Source organism: Lacerta agilis, chromosome 5 (genome assembly GCF_009819535.1).
Source record: "Lacerta agilis isolate rLacAgi1 chromosome 5, rLacAgi1.pri, whole genome shotgun sequence".
Lineage (NCBI taxonomy): Eukaryota > Metazoa > Chordata > Lepidosauria > Squamata > Lacertidae > Lacerta > Lacerta agilis.
In genome coordinates this window covers 756,400-769,265 of record NC_046316.1, presented here as the reverse complement: position 1 = coordinate 769,265, position 12,866 = coordinate 756,400, and the positions used below count along the sequence as shown (strand labels likewise).

The following is a 12,866-nucleotide window of genomic DNA, read 5'->3' as shown; positions in this document are numbered from 1 at the left end:
TCAATTTTGGTCTGGATAACCATTTAACAACACCCTCCCCCCCCCCAAAAAAGCATTGAGAACTGTCTTTTATTCCTTCAGGAAATTACTTTGCTTTACAGACTCTGAGCATGATAGTCTTTAGACATACTGTATTCCCAAAAAGAAATGGTGTGTGTGTGTGTGTGTGTGTAAGACTTGGACAATTCACATAAAAAACCACAATAAAGTTTAAGAAAGCATTGTCATTATACCGTCATCAAGTCAGTCTTCATAACTGCTGCTTCAACATTGAGCAATTTCATGACTGTATCTATACCATGTCTATCCTTCCCGCATTTGAATGCAGGGTTTTAAGGCTTAAATTCCTTTTCAAAACTTGCCCATTCCCAGATTTCGCTATTTTGAGAGGTTCTAAACTTCTGAATAGCTCTCTTTGTACAAACTTTGAATACAGCAAAGACATTAGATATTTCCAACAACGCTGTGGCATCAGTATTTCCTCAGTTGTATTGCATTTAATTTTTCTACCCTCACAATTAACATTTCAGAATGAATTTATAAGCCAGCAAATAGAAATTTTGCTTGCTCAAATCCTTAAAGCAAATAAAATTGGCTGGAATACTCAGGCATATGTCTGATAGTGTGCAGCAGATCCAGCAGATCTGGAAAGGCTGCTGCTGCTAATACATCCTCCTGATTTGATGCGTGAGACAGAAAAGACAAAACCTGAAACCTTCTGGAAGGCAGCACATACCCTCTCCTGTTGCATGGTGTTTTTTCTCTCCCTTTGCTCTTCCCTCTGCTCCATATGGCATAATCCAAGGACAGGAACAGCAAGAGAGCCGTCTGGCTCTGCCCCCTGGCTGATAAAGTCCCACCCTAACCCATTCAGAGGACCTCCCCATGTCTTGTTAGTTTTCCTTTGGCAGAAAACCTGTAGGGCATCATTTTGATGGTGCTGATCATTTTGTGACTGACAAATGTGGATTTTCCCTTTCCTTTCCTTTCCTTTCCTTTTATCAGCATATGGGGAGGGGTAGCTGGGCAGATTTCCCCCTCTGTACCCTCCCTTCAAATTCAGAACAAATGGATTAAGCATAGTTTTCTTATTTCTGAATTCAGACTTGGCTTAATTTCAGACAAAGCTTAATTGACAGGATCTGCGGAAGCCTTGGGTGTTAAAAATGCCTATGAAGATTTGATGAAACCCATGCAAGACAACCTTTTGTCTTAACTGCACCAACTGAACATCATCACCCTGCTGCTATCTTGGAACTAACTGTCTTGTTCACGGGGAAAGAAAGCCTTCAGAATATTCAAGAGCAAGTCCAGCCAGTTACACTGCCAACTGGAAATGTCTCCATGCTGGCAGGGGTAAGTACAAAACCTTCTGCCTTTTTTCCCTTTTTCTTTTTAACAAAGCACACTTTTAAGGCTTTAAAAACCCCCTCAAACTTTCTCAGAACACACTGGCTGCATTCACACATCACAATAAACCACAATTCATGGTTTACTGTGAACACACAGAGACGTCCCACTTTCAACAGCAAGAAACCACAATCCTCAACTTCGCATTGTCCAAGGTGGGGATTGTGGTTTGTTTGAGCCATGGACCTACTATTTAAAGAAAGAGTAAAATTAAAATTGGGCATGTCCAAACTCTCAGACACACCTACAGCAGCTCTTTTCATCTTTGTCATCTAAGATATATGGTACATCTTTAAAGATGGGGGGTGGGGGCCCTGTTCCTAAAACTGCATCCAAACAGCAGAGCCGAGCCATGAAGTGTTGTATGAAAGTATAGACTAGACTTTATACCAGTTGTCTTGCACCAGTAAGGTTGTGATCATATGCACATTTACTTGGGAATAAGCCCCATTAAACACACCTGGAATTCCTTCTGAGTAAATTTGCAGATTGCCCCATTCGGTTTAATTCTATCTCCATAAAGGTGTGAAATTTGCTATGGGGACACTGAAACCCAATTTCTTGCAGGTTGGGAGGTTTTCTGCAATGTAGGCATACAAAAACAGGTTTCAACCACCTTTAAAGGACTCTAATCCAGATTTCCTCAAGGTATACAGGTATATACGTTGGTTTTGGGAACAAGATTCAGGTTCTCCTGAAATCAGGTCTTTAGTCCCAATGACTTGGTTTCAATACAATCATAACAAAACATATATGCAATAAAAAGTCTTATTGGATCCTATCTACTGAACAGTACAAAATTCCTCATTACAAATAGTGACTGCATGTATTTTAACTATTCAGCCAGTCCTAGATGCAATTTAGCAATTCAAATTATAACCATTTTTCTAGGAAGTGGTTTTCTTGACAAGATACAGAAATTGCTTGAGCAAATTAACTTCTTCATCTTCTGGGAAGTTGCTGTCTTGGTTCAAAAGAACATAGCAAAACTTTTCAGTGTCAGATTTTGCAGTATGCCTATTGTAAAAAATAAACATATCTTTCTGGTGTAGGGAGACAAGGTATAATGCAAAATATATTATTTCTTCATTGCTTTCTGGCTGCAAATTTATAAAAAAAAATTATTAAAAAAAAGTTGATGTATGACTATTTTGTATATCTAACACCAAGAAAGGAAGTTCTTTAAAAGCATGTAAGTTTTTGTCAAGGGAAATAATGTGCAAGCCTATTTTTAATACTGAAAGTGTGATCACGCTTTAGGAGTAAACAACGCTGAAAACTGGATGGAATCATGGAACTGTAGAGTTGGAAATGACCTTGAAGGTCATCTTAAGGGCTGTCACATGGAAGAGGGAGCAAGCTTGCTTTCTCCTGCTCTGGATGGTAGGACTCGAACCAATGGCTTCAAGTTGCAAGAAAGGAGATTCCGACTAAACATTCGGAAAAACTTTCTGACAGTAAGAGCTGTTCAGTAGTGGAACAGACTCCCAGGAGAGGTGGTGGACTCTCCTTCCTTGGAGGTTTTTAAGCAGAAGTTGGAGGGCCATCTGTCATGGATGCTTTAGCTGAGATCCCTACATTGCAGGGGGTTGGACTGGATGACCTTTGGGGTCCCCGCCAACTCTTAAGATTCAACAAACCCCTGCAATGCAGGAATCTTAATTAGATCATCCATGACAGATGGCCATCCAACCTCTGCTTAAAAAAAACCTCCAAAAGGCGAGTTCACCGTGGCTGTAGGACTTCCTCAGCATTTGCATGTCTTCTACCCTTGTTGCCTCAACGTAAGGTATCTGATATTTTCAAGTTGCCTGTCATCTGACATTCCTTCTAGTACCACACACTACATTTTCACAGTGTTATAAAAGCATGTGTTTGGGAAATTTCAGGTACTGGATATTAAGATATTGAGAGCCAGTGTGGTGTAGTGGTTAAGAGCGGTAGACTCGTAATCTGGTGAACCGGGTTCACTTCCCCGCTCCTCCACATGCAGCTGCTGGGTGACCTTGGGCTAGTCACACTTCTGTGAAGTCTCTCAGCCCCACTCACCTCACAGAGTGTTTGTTGTGGGGGAGGAAGGGGAAGGAGAATGTTGGCCGCTTTGAGACTCCTTTGGGTAGTGCAAAGCAGAATATCAAATCCAAACTCTTCTCTACTAAGATAATGGTCTAGTTACCAACACCTAATTTTTATGATCTCATAAGAGCTTAGAATGGGCAACAAAATTTCCATTACAGGGGGCTTTAATAAGTCTTACTGAATGTGAAATTTAATACCACCTACAAGTATACTGAATGAAACATTTTTAACTTATGTGAAATCTATGACCACTGAGAAATCTACAAATCCCACATAATGAACAATGCAGAAAGCAGTTGCATATTTTGAGGTGAAATGGCATGAAACAAAAACGCTGATCTTTGCCCATTTCTTAAATCTCAGCTGCTCCTGTGTATCTGAGTGAACAGATTCTGGCTATGAGTTGCACTCAGTTAACTTTTCCTCAGATAAGACCCATTGGAAGTAATTACTCAAGGTCTACAGTGAATAAATGTTAGCTGAATGAAACAATATGAAGCTGAGCATTCTGTCATCTGGGGTCTTTCTTGTTATCTTTTAATGAACCAAAATGGTGAATTGCTGAGTTTCCAGCCTTTTGGTGATTTGCCACTGCATTTTTAAATTGAAATAATTCAACTAGATAGACCACCTGATTAAGATTTGTACCATATCCATAATAACAGGCCTTGGAGGGCTGTTGTTTCCTGCAAGTCAAATGCTACCAGTTCCCCAAGTTGGATCTCATTCCTTTCCACGTGCCCACATTGGGTTATAATTTATAATTATACTATAAATATTATTAATAATAATTAATACATTAATAAATGATTGGGTTGTAATTTATTCTGAAATTTGACATTTTTCACTTTGCTTTTTTTTTTTTTTAAGTAAGTTCTGTGTTCAGTGCAGGCTGCTCTATTAGGGCAACCCAGGTTCTGCCCTGCCAAGTGAAATCGCAAGCAATTATTTTAATTTTTCTCCAAAATTGAACATGACACACTTTCCTGTCCCACACACATTCTTATTCTTCAGTTTGAACATAGAGAGACTGCTGGAGATATTTCTGTCACTCTCCCATTTTCTGGGCAATTAGCTCTTACACCACTCAAGCAAACTATATTGCTTTGGCCACGAGATCTCTTCCATCCACCTCCAGGCATGAAAACCACATGAACATTTTTTGCATTTTTCTAGGGCCTTGGATACCTTGGACCTCCACTCTCTCATCTTCTCCTGATGGCAAACCATCCAATCAGGACACAGGAGTTAGCATACAGCCACAGAAGGAGATTAGGCCATATTATGTTTTCTGAGCATGCAAAGAGTTGTTTCATTGAGGGCCACGCTTAGCATCAGGCCCTACAGCAGGAGGGCTTGACTGGTCAGCTGTTCTGCTTGCCTGCCTTTTCTTTCACTGACTTGCCTTTTGTGTGAGCAAGTACCAATGGACACCCCATGAGTCTCTTGTTGTTTTTATTTTAGCATTTTTGTTTTCTTTTATGGATAAGGCATGGGGGAATTGGGAGAACTTAAATAATCATCATTATTTAAATGTGTTTCAAAGCTGATGAAATTAAAAAGCTTCATACACTGAGAGGAGAGGGAGGCCCTCTTCAAATATATTCTAGGCCAGTGTTTCCCAAAGTGGGCGATTCTGCCCCCTGGGATTGCTGGAAGGATCCAGGGGTAGCATAGTAGCCTCAGGTGCAATGGGGGGGGGGTGCTGAATAAAAATAAGCGGGCAGTGGAAACATAAAGTAAAAAGATTTTTTTGAAAAACCGTTTGTACCTGTTTATCTGTTGTGTAATGACACTTACCAATGTAACATAGAGTTTAAGCTTCAAGGTGTCTTCTTTATAACATCTTTCTTTAGAATGATACAAGACATAGGTAGAAATATAGGTGCATAAAAGAATGGAAATTTGTCACTGTATCTGTTTGTTCACTTAAAGGGGGTACAGAGTATGTTTTTTTTCTGAAAAGGGGGCAGTAGGCCAAATAAGTTTGGGAACCTCTATTCTAGGACATGTAATATTTTTATAGCAATGGATGTTATGAATCTGGAAACTTGTTGACACAGATACATGATGGGATGGGAACTGTGTTTTTCTTGGCACTCTCACCCCTGATACATACTTTCTATACTAGGTATAAAGAGACTTCCTGTTTTGATTTGGGGGGAGGGGACTGACAAGGGTTAATCCCAGTTATGCAAGTTGTTTGGAGCACCTACAGCCGATTGTGAGGGAACTCAAAGGCTAAAGGTCTGAAGCAGAAATAACATATCTGAGAAGTTTGGAAAGGGGTGTGGGCGTGCTTATTAAGGCTGTGTATGAGACATGGACAAATCCTGGATCCATCTGGGATTTAGCTGGATCAGGTTGAGATAGCTCCAGATTACTCCACGTTTGACCATGTTGACCCAGAGAAACCCAGGACTGTCAAAAGGGGTGTGTTTATACAGGAAGGGGTGGCATGGCTTCTGCAGTCCTGGCGGGCTCAGGATGGCAGTTGTAAGAGGAGCTGCCCTCAACAGGAGGAGCCCAAGAGGGATAAAAACAGAACAACTTGGCCACACCTCCATGACCTCCCAGCAGGGCTGGTGCCCACATGCCCTTTGTGTGAATGGGGGAGCAAGCAGATCCAAGTCCCTGCAGCTGCAAAGGTCTTCAGAAGGTGCTGGTGAATGAACGAGAGACAAGCAGACATCACATCGGTGCATCAGTGCATCAGCCTCCCTCTCCCACAGATTATGCCTTTGCTGTCTGCATTAGGGATCTTCCTTTTGGAGAAGGGATTGTAGTCAATGAAGCAGTATTTGCTAACCCTCTGTTGGTTGCTGTGGAAGCCTCTGTGCAGCATTTAGAGTTTTTCTAATGCAAGTCAAGCTTTCTTCCTGAAAGGAGTCGTGGTTATTGAGTGCTTGACCAGCAGCAAATGCCTACAGTGTTCACAAGATAGTTTACCTCCATGTGGGGTTTACCGCCATTTGCGCATCCTTTTTGCACAGCGTGTATACTACACGTTGCATGTGCACTCTGTGTTCTCTGCAAGGGGGAGTGATCCAAGGGAAATCTACAGTGAGTCACAAAGATGCTACAAGACTCTTTGATTTTTCTGCAAGACTTACATGAAAATCATTCTGGAAATTGCTGCCAGAAGCTGATGGACGAGTGATTTATTTAGCCAATACCCTATATTCAGTGGAGGAAGAATAGATGTGAAGTATTTGCAGCTGTCGTATTTTAAGGCATGTCCCCTACCCACTTGTATCAGTGTGAGGCGTGGGGTCCTTGCATCCAGTTTAGTTGGGCTTTGCATCAATATTTTAATAGTATGGACACCAAAGCAGTTGGCTTTCCTCATCAAGACCTTCCTCCAGGTACTGGCCTTTAATGATATCTGCAGCAAATCAATTCAGCATGGAATGGGCTGCCCTCTCCCCAAAGGAGCCAGTTCATGCCTGGGAGTGCTTCTGCATCCAGCTTTGTCACAGGAGACCCAGGTGGCATTGGAGGTAAGGAGCTCCTTTTATCATTCCTGGCTGGTGGGATAGCTATAGCTGTTCCTGGATCAGGATAGATTGACCCTCGTAGTCTGGGCATTGGTAACTTGCCGCACCACACTGTGTGTGTGTGTGTGTTGTGCTTTGTCTAAAAACTACAGTGAGTGCAGAATGCTGCAACATGGTTGCCATAAAGAGAGACCCTGTCAACATATTACAACCCTGCTTGGAGATCTGCACTGACTGCACTTGACCAAATTCAAGGTGTTACTATTAGCATATAAAGCTCACATTAGCTTGGAACCAGTTTGCTTGAAGGATAGCCTTACCCCATAGGTAGGCAAACTAAGGCCCGGGGGCCGGATGCGGCCCAATTACCTTCTCAATCCGGCCCATGGACAGTCCGGGAATCAGCATGTTTTTACATGAGTAGAATGTGTCATTTTATTTAAAATGCATCTCTGGGTTATTTGTGGGGCATTTTTTTTCTTCAAAATATAGTCTGCCCCCCCCCCAAAGTCTGAGGGACAGTGGACCGGCCCCCTGCTGGAAAGGTTTGCTGACCCCTGCCTTACCCGATATGTGCCCACTGGATCACTGACTGTTACAAGTATAAAGTTTGTTCCATGCTTGCAACCAATTGAAACTTCACAGCACCTGCTCTTGGGAACTCTCTGCCCATAAATGTGATGCAGTCCCTTTGCTCTTATGTTTTCAGCAGCTGCTAAAACCATTTTTGTTTCAGCAAGCATATTTAGGCATGTGACTTTGAACATTTAATTTTATTATAATGTTTCTAAATCCCTGTTATGTATATTTTAATTTTTAAAAATATGTAAGTTTGTTTTTAATGTTTGCTTTGGTTGAGTGTTTTAATTAACTTTTTTGTAACGCACTTTGAGGTTTACTGTCAACCAAGCACTATACATTTTTTGATTAAAGAAATAAAAATGTAGTCAACGGAATATAACTTTTAAGGTCTCTCGTGTCTTCTCTCATGAACCCAAATGCAATGGCCTCACTTATAGTAACTAGTTACAGGTAGGTAGCCATGTTGGTCTGCCATAGTCAAAACAAAATTAAAAAAAAATATTTTGTGTGCATGCACACGAAAGCTCATACCAATAACAAACTTAGTTGGTCTCTAAGGTGCTACTGGAAGGGAAAAAAATTTTTTTGTTTATAGTAACTAGGTTTAAGCTTATATGATATGCTCACAATATCATATTGTCTCCCAGTTTTAAAGTTTATTCACCTACATATTCTCAGAATGGGTCAGGTTGGTAATTTAAAACTAAGACATGACTAAAGCGAGTTTAAAAAAACCCTCCAATGCAGTAAGTTACAAAATCCATATTTCAACATTCTATCAATATAAATGACTGGAAATAATGAATAAGTTGGTGTATTGAAGACACTGTACACTTGTAATACTCAGCGTTCGCTATTGAGCTACACAAAAGGCGGCAAGAATTACTGCTTGCAATATTAGGCCTATTCTTATTGAAGAGGTATCAGATAGCAGCAACAGAAAGCTTTCAAATAATGAGACAATATAAATTCTTGTACACTGAGCTTCAACTGTTACTTGATTCCTTGCTTCAATTATATTAAGTGTCCTAGCATTGTATTATTAGGTTTGCTTCAATCATTAGTAGTGCACTGGAAAAGGATCCACGTCATTGATAATGTGGAGGTAACAAAATATTGTCAAAAGTTGTACAACTATAAGCACATTTTCAGTGGCTGATCAAAGTGAAATTATTGCTTCAGTACACATACTGTATAAGAAATGTCTGCTGTTCAGAAGAGTTCGAAAGGAAGTCACATCTGCTTTAAAAACCAATTTAAGGGCCAAATTGTGTGTGCTTATCTCACATTGAGATTAGGCTATTGTCCAGTTAAACAGTTAGGAACATAAAAGCCTGCCTTATCCTGTCAGACCGTTGGTCCACGCTGTTCAGTATTTTCTACATTAGCAATGGCTCCCCAGGATTTCAGATGGAGTCTCCTAACTATCCCTCAAGATGCCAGGGATTAAGCCTAAGACCTTTTACATGCAGTGCTCTGCTACTGAGCCACTACCTTCTAGAATCATATATAATTACTATACTATACTATACTATACTATACTATACTATACTATACTATACTATACTATACTATACTATGGTCATACCTTGGTTGTCGAACTTAATCCATTCTGGGAGTCCGTTTGACTCCCGGAATCATTCGAAAACCAAGGCGCAGCTTACAATTGGCTGCAGGAGCTTCTGGCACTCAATCGGAAGCCGTAGAAGCTGCACTGGAAGTTCAGCTTCTAAAAAACGTTCGCAAACCGGAACGCTTACTTCCAGGTTTGTGGCATTTGGGAGCCAAAACATACAAGTACCAAGGCATTTGAGAACCAAGGTACGACTATCCTATACTGTACTATACTATACTATACTGGGTGACCTTGGGCCAGTTGCTGCCTCTCAGCCTAACCTGGGTTGTTGTGGGGATTAAAGGAAGAGAAGGAGAACCATGTGTGCTTCCTTGAACTCCTTAGAGGAAAAGGTAGGGCATAAATGCAAAAAATAAAAATGTACCATGTGTTCTTCAACAATGATTTTACAGAGTTAATGAGTGCAGGAAAAGCCTATGCTAGTGGAGGTCTACACCTGCAGGCTTTCCTTTACCGATATTCACGCCCAAAGTGTGGACCTTATGTGGGCAGCCATTCATGCTGTGCAGCCACAGGTGTGCCTGCCCATTCTGTGCCTGCTATCTCTTCATGCAGTGTGTATGTGCACTGGGCTATAGTGATGGTCTCCAAGTCACTTTGTATATTTCATGGTTCAGTGAATGTAGATTTGAACCTAGGACTCCCTAGCTATAGTCCTGGCACCAGTATGTGTAGAGTAGCCTTCCAGGTGTTCTTGGGACTCCATCACCCAACCATTGGCCATGATGGCTAGGGCTGATGGGAGTCCCAATATCTAGTGGGCAGCATATGGGTGACCCCTGCACTACACCACACAAGCGTTAAGTGTGAGCTTTTATTAAAATGCTTTGAAAATACACACCATACATTTAAAGCACACCCGCCACAAAGAATGCTGGGAACTGTAGTTTACCGCTTATAGAGGTGCAGTTCCAGCAACCCTTAAAAGCGAGTTCTGGGGACCTTTTTGGAGGGGCAGAAATGTGTTTTAAATGTCTGGTGTGTATGCAGTAAAACACTATTGAGAGAAAACAGGGTAGGACTTCCAAAGTTCAGGTTTGACAAAGTTCAGGTCTATATTTTCAGTTTATATAGAAACCTCTTCCATTCAGTGACATGACTGACAATATAACTGTTGCTGAAACACTAACATGTTACTTGCATGTTTTCTTAAAATGTATTTAGCATTGATGGCATACTGATAGTGGCAAAATTAAAACTGTAATTTCTAGTTAAAATATATTTTAATTGTATTTACATTAGCAATGAAACAAAGGGCTTGGTTGAAACTGCAATCTGCAGCTTTTCAGTTGAAGAAGAGGAGGAGTTTGGATTTGATATCCCACTTTTCACTACCCGAAGGAGTCTCAAAGCGGTTAACATTCTCCTTTCCCTTCCTCCCCCACAACAAACACTCTGTGAGGTGAGTGGGGCTGAGAGACTTCAGAGAAGTGTGACTAGCCCAAGGTCACCCAGCAGCTGCATGTGGAGGAGCGGAGACACGAACCCGGTTCCCCAGATTACGAGTCTACCACTTGTAACTACAAGTTGAAATTTTATCTTGGCAACCCACATCTGTGTGCATTTGAAGTTGAATCCTTCAGTCCAAATTCAGACTTATGTCCTCCCCCCACCCCAGTGCATCGTCTACCAGCAATGTCACATCTAGTTGTTTCTAAATTCCACTGCCACACCCCAATCATTCTCTCCATTCTAAGGCAAACTGAGCATGTGCACAGGTCACGTACAGCCTGTGAGCACATCCCTTTAAAAAAAAGTCTTGCCCAGGATGTGTGATTTATTGAATATGTGTTGCTGTCATGCCTCAGCCTTCTGCTTACACACAAATCTGAGGGTTTAACTGTTAAAAAAAAAAGTGCTCACTGCTGCTCTATTTCAGGAAGTATACACAGTATGGCATAAATGAGGAAACAAGCAGTGTGCACAAGTTTGGGGAAAGATTGTAGTGGTACAGTTTGTATGATCAGATTTCATCTTATCCACAAATCTAAGGGTTTAACAGTGGGGCTGAGAGTTACTGCACTGCCAGAGTGATACACAGCTGCCAGAAAACAAATGAGAAGACAGAAATAGAGGGTGTGGAAAGAGGAGTTGATAAGAAGCCAGTTCCACCCAGAGGGGGGGAAATGATGCAAAGTGTCGACTGCAAATTTATTGAACATGCATCCCCCTCCCCTATGGATTATCTTCAAATCCAGAAAAAAAAACAATTTACGGGGGGGGGGGGACAAATTCCAGTGTGGACCAACCCCAAAGAACAAGAGAGGACTCTTAAAAATGCCAGCAACCAACCAGTCCTATAGTCCAGCTGTTCCTGTGCAAGTTAGGAAGAATAGTATTAATCAGGAAGCATAGAAGCTATATTCTTACAAACTTCTTTGCAGATCAGTTAGTGCACAGAGGGGATTGCATATGCTGGCCCTGACCTCCATTCACTGTACAAAGCATGTATGCCTACAGGAATTGTATGTGTTTAAGAATCCTGGTTGCACCACCATTCCTAATCACAAGTACAGATTCTACATATGTACAACTGTCCTTTCTCACATCCTACCCAACAAATGGAATTAGGAGCCCCCGGTTCCTAAACATGCTTGCACCAGTGGGAATAGGATTTGGTCCCCAAGGGTGACAGATCGGTGACATCTAGCTTTTCATCTCCTCAGAAAATTAAGACGTTACAGTGGGTACAGATATACCGGTAAGCCTACTCTGCTAAACTCTGAAACTGCAGCTTGTGTCTGCTAATATTTGCCATTTGGGTTTTCTTAGTGAGTAAGTACTAGTACAAGTCTAGTGAACTAAAATTTCTTAACTTTAGAAGGGGTTTCTGGTTCTCTCTTGTATTTTCAGGAGGTACTACAAACATGCTGCGTGGTTTTCAGTGCATCAGTGAGCCTAGTTTGAACACAAGTATGTGCATAAGCAGAAGCCAGAATTAGACATCCAGAGAGAAATGAGGTTTTTTGATCCCCTATTTGGTTCAAAGCTGAGGGATTTGCAACAGAGGAATTGCAAGTGTACTGCAGTGTGGAATTCTTCCTCCCTCTGCTATGCAGACACACCCCACCATCCCTCAAAGCCTGGTCTCTGAACAGGGCTAGGGAAAAACAGCTGGGCAGGGGGGTTGCAGGGGAAAAGAAGCTGCCTCACAGCTGTGCATGATGGTGCATTATGTATTTCCAAGCACAACCCTTATTTCTGCTTATTCTTCACACTTTTTATTTTGGGTGGAAGCGCCAGGCCACCTTCTTTCTCCAGAGCAGCCTTTGGAGCTCCCTCACTGGACGTCCAGCCTGACCACCGGCAGACCTGGAGGCAAGTCCTGGTGGGGCCTGGAGTCCCGAGCGCAGCACCTGAGCAGCCGCGCCGCCCACAGGGGCCACCTGCAAGGTCCAAAGCTTCCCACCTGGGACAGCGATGGCCTTCCAAATAGGCCTGGGGGAGCGGGGAGGCAGTTATCGGGGTTTGGGGTTGTTTTTTGCTATGTATTTTGTTTTCTCACTTTGTATTTTCATGCAGTGACACATACCCCGCCCCCATCTCCAGATGAAGGGTGTTCTACAAATCAATTCATCAATAAAATTATTATATATTTTATTCCTACCCCGCCCTTTAGAAATATATGAGGGAGGAAATCCCCCATCATTAAACGAATTAAA

At 41.8% G+C, this 12,866-nt stretch overlaps 1 protein-coding gene across 3 annotated transcripts in view; it reads right to left on the bottom strand.

Annotated features, from left to right (window-relative positions):
• The window catches only part of LOC117046421 (potassium voltage-gated channel subfamily KQT member 1-like), a 293,603-nt gene extending 284,747 nt beyond the window's left edge, over window positions 1-8,856 (bottom strand). For all 3 annotated transcript variants that reach the window (XM_033148232.1, XM_033148231.1, XM_033148233.1), the window contains exon 1: window positions 8,760-8,856. The gene's annotated coding sequence lies outside the window, so the exon portion shown is untranslated. The remainder of the gene's footprint in view (window positions 1-8,759) is intronic.
• Between the last annotated feature and the right edge of the window lie 4,010 nt (window positions 8,857-12,866).